The following is a 4,526-nucleotide window of genomic DNA, read 5'->3' as shown; positions in this document are numbered from 1 at the left end:
CCAGAGTGTGTTCTTGGAGTTGGTGACCTCTTGCTCCAAGATAAGAGTAGGAACAGGAATACCCTTTTATGGTCAGAAGTACAGGAAGGAGGCTTCCGGAGGTGGCGCCAACGACAATGGCGGTCTCCTTCTAGTCTGGAGGGAGAAGCTCCGTGGAAATCGGGTCTGTCCGCTACGGCGAAGCGGAGACCCTTTCAAAAATCACAGGCAGGAGAAGCCTGTGAACGTGGGACTCGGCGGGCACCTTTAGCACCCCCCGGATTTGCGAAGGAACCCCGCAAGGGACTCCGGAGCGTAACGGGAGTTTGGCGCGGTGCTGAGAGTCAATTGCTCTTTCCGTGGGGTGAAGCCGCACAGCTGTTGCTGGAGAGCGCTGACCTTTTTCCTGTGACAATTTGGCTGCTAAACAACTACCCGTGAGTAGGTGAAGCTTAAGATCTGGGACTAAAAGGAGAAAAAAGGGATTGATTCAGCACTGAAGCGGGAAGGTGTAAACAGGAAGTCCGCCTTCCTTTCTGTATACAGATCAAAGCAAAGACTCTCTGAGCTAATGCCTGGAGAGCGGTGCTTCAAAGCTCCAAATCTGAACATCAAAGTAAAAGAACTCCCTCCCCAGGTTGCAGGAGAGGGGGGGGGAGGAGTGGAAAGTGACTTTTTTGCCAGCAAAAGAAAGGAAAAGGGAATAGAGACCACCACCTAATTCCTGGGAACGGACTGCAAGGATCGTTAGAATTGTTGCACTGAGAGTCGCACTACTTATGGACAATGTAACTTTTTAATGGTTAACTCTGCAAAGGGAATCACCCATTCCCACCACCCTTCTGAGTAATACCCTTCCCCACCTTCTCACTATATAGAAGGATCTGGCAACTTCTGTTTCAGTGTATCTGAAGAAGTGTGCATGCACACGAAAGCTCATATCAAGAACTAACTTAGTTGGTCTTTAAGGTGCTACTGGAAGGGAAAAAAATTTTTGTTTTTACTATGGCAGACCAACACGGCTACCTATCTGTATCTGCAAAGGGGATATTTGTTAAAGGTCTTCTCTGGATTTGAAACTGTTGCCTGCTTTGCTGAGGGGGACTTTGGAAAGTTGGAAAAGACATTTTATTGTAACATTAATGACTGCTACAGTGTCCCCCTAGAGGAACATTGAAACTATACACCCAGCTGGGGGATTTTTCCACTCTTAACTTTTAACTCTGGGGAATTTCCATTGCAAGCTTTTACCGTGGGATTGACCTTGACTCATAGACAAAGGGTGATGAATGAAAAAACAACAAGATCCGGCAAGGTTAGAGTGCAGCAGCCTAGTGCAGCATCCCAGCAGCGTAGATCATCTGTTCCTGGCCCTCCTGTGACACAGGGGGAAGATACTGCACAAGCTGGGTTAAAAGGAATGGCCTCAGAAGAGGGATTCACTTCGGTACTAAGCAAAATTTATGAAAAATTGGAAAGCCTAAGTAAACAAGTTACTGAACAAACAACTAAAATTGACCACAATACTGTTAGCATTAATAGCTTGGGACAGAAGGTGAATTCCAATACAGAATCTATTGAAAAATTGTTGCAAGAATCTGCCTCTAATCAAAAGACAGCTGAGGAAGCAAAAGAAAAAGCAGCGGCAGTAGAGGAAGAAATAAAACCGATGCGCAAACAGCTCGGGGACCATCAGTCGCTTCTGTCTATGATTGAACTGAGGGAGAAACAGACTAATTTGAGGATCAGGGCGGTACCGGAATTTGAAAAAGATAACCTATGTGACTACCTTGAGCAGGAATTTGCAAAATTTTGGAATTTGAATGCCAATCAAGACTTCAAGATAGTGAGTGCATTCAGACTTGGAAGAGGAGGGAGAAAGAACAGGGTGAGAGACTGTTTGGTCACCCTCCGAACGAAAGAAGAGAGAGATAAAATACTGAGTCTGCACTACCAGAAAAGCTTGGAAATAAACGATTCAAGAGTGGAGATTTTTAAGGATATTCCGAAATATTTACTGGATCTTAGAACTAACTACGGAGACTTGGTGGCCCTGCTGAGAAGAAACAGAATTGTTTTTAGGTGGGAATTCCCCCAGGGCCTATCCTTTACATTTAAAGGGAAAAAATTTAAAATAAGATCAGTGGAAGACAAGGGAAAATTTCTGAGAGACCATGAAGAAGACCTGCAGAAAGAAGCTTTAGAAGAGTTAAGAGCCTTAAAACCAGGAGTATTAGACATAGCACCACCATCTTTGGGATTGGACAAACCAGCAAAAGTGATACCACTGTCAGAACAAGAGGAATCACTGGGAGCAGTTGGAGGAAAGTAGAATAATTACACAATGTCTCTACAATTGCTAAGTTGGAACATTCATGGATTTAATTCCCCGGAGAAGAGGAGGAAAGTTTTTCATTTATTGAAAAAGGAACAGTTGGACTTAATTTGTTTACAGGAAACACATGTGATAAGGCTACACAGGAAAGTATTGATTAATAAAAGATTGGGTCAAGAGTTTATTTCATCGGATAAGGTCAAAAAGAGAGGAGTTGTAATTTATGCCAAAGAGAGCCTATCACCGAAATTTGTTTTTAAAGATGATCAAGGAAGATTTGTGGCATTCGAAATTCAATCACAAGGAGAAAAATTTTTAATAGTAGGAGTTTATGCACCAAATGAGGGGAAATCTGAATTTTTTAAGAAATTGCTTGAGACATTGTTAGACTACATGGATTACAACATCATCATGATGGGAGATATGAATGGAGTGGTATCTACAAATATGGACAAGTCACAGAGACAGATTGTAACTAAAGATGGCAGACTACCAAAAACTTTTTTTGAACTGACTGACAATATGGACTTGATTGATATTTGGAGAATTAAGAACCCCTTAGGAAGAGAGGGAACATTCTTCTCTGAAGCCAAAATGACATGGACTAGAATTGACCAAATATGGATAACTAGAGGACTGGCACCTAAGACTCGAAAAGTGGAAATTTGCCCAAAAACTTGCTCCGACCATAATGCTGTGAAAATGGAGATGAAACTAACACCAATCGGTTCCTTCAGATGGAGGATGAATGACACCTTATTTAGAGATCAAGAGGTTGTTAAGAAGGCCCAAAAAACCTTGAGAGACTATTTTGAGATAAATTTGAATACTAGTATTGAAAAAAGAATAATCTGGGACGCAAGTAAAGCAGTTATGAGGGGGTTTCTGATCCAACAGAATACAATAAAGAAGAGAGCCCAAAATGAAAAAAAAGATAAAATTTTGGAAAATATAAAAGAGGGTGAGAAGAAACTAAGAGCGAAACCAAAGTCGCAAGAGATTCTGAGAGACATAAAGTTATATCAAGTGCAATATATGAAGATGATGAACCAGGAAATTGAATGGAAAATTAAACAAATGAGACAAAAGACATTTGAATCAGCTAATAAATGTGGAAAATTGTTAGCTTGGCAAATGAAAAAAAGACAAAAGCTCAATACTATCACTAATTTGGAAGTGGAAGGAAAGAACATTCAGAATCCAATGGAAATTAGAAAATGCTTCCAGAGGTATTTTAAACAGTTATATGCACAAGGGCCACAGAAAGAGTTTGATGTAGACCAATTTTTAAAAACAAATGGATTACAAAAAATCTCTCAGGAAAACAAGATAATGCTGAACCACAAAATTACAGAACAGGAGGTAGAAGGTGCCATTCAGAACATGCAGTTGGGTAAATCTCCAGGGCCGGATGGTTTAACCTCAAAATATTATACATCTTTGAAGGATTGGTTAATTCAGCCACTAAAGGAGGTCTGTAATGAAATTTTGGAGGGGGGAAAAGCGCCAGAGTCGTGGAAGGAAGCTTATATTACACTTATACCGAAAACTGAGTCGGAAAAGACACAACTTAAGAACTACCGCCCCATATCCCTGCTCAATGTGGATTATAAAATATTTGCTGATATTTTGGCTAATAGATTAAAAAAAGTATTAGTGGAAGAGATACATAAGGACCAAGCTGGCTTTCTCCCAGGTAGGCACTTGTCTGACAACACGAGGAACATAATTAACATTTTGGAGAAGTTGCAAGTGAATATTAATACTAAAGCAGTTTTAATTTTCATAGATGTGGAGAAAGCCTTTGATAATATTTCTTGGAATTTTATGAAGAAAAATCTCCAGGGGATGGGGGTGGGTCAAGGGTTTGAAAATGGTATAAGTGCAATTTACTCAGAACAAAAGGCTAAGCTAATAGTCAATAATGTGATGACAGAGGAATTTAAGATAGAGAAAGGTACACGACAAGGCTGCCCAATTTCCCCATTGCTTTTTATTTCGGTCCTGGAGGTTTTGCTAAATATGATTAGAAGGGACCGTCTGATTAAAGGTATCCAGGTCGGAGCCAAACAATACAAATTGAAAGCTTTTGCAGATGACCTAGTTTTGACGTTACAGGAGCCAGAATCTAGTACGAAAAGAGTATTAGAACTGATTCAAGAATTTGGTCATGTGGCAGGATTTAAGCTGAACAAGTCAAAAGCTAAAGTTC

Source organism: Podarcis raffonei, chromosome 3, assembly GCF_027172205.1.
Source record: "Podarcis raffonei isolate rPodRaf1 chromosome 3, rPodRaf1.pri, whole genome shotgun sequence".
NCBI classification, from domain to species: Eukaryota; Metazoa; Chordata; class Lepidosauria; order Squamata; family Lacertidae; genus Podarcis; species Podarcis raffonei.
This window is presented reverse-complemented; position numbering follows the sequence as displayed.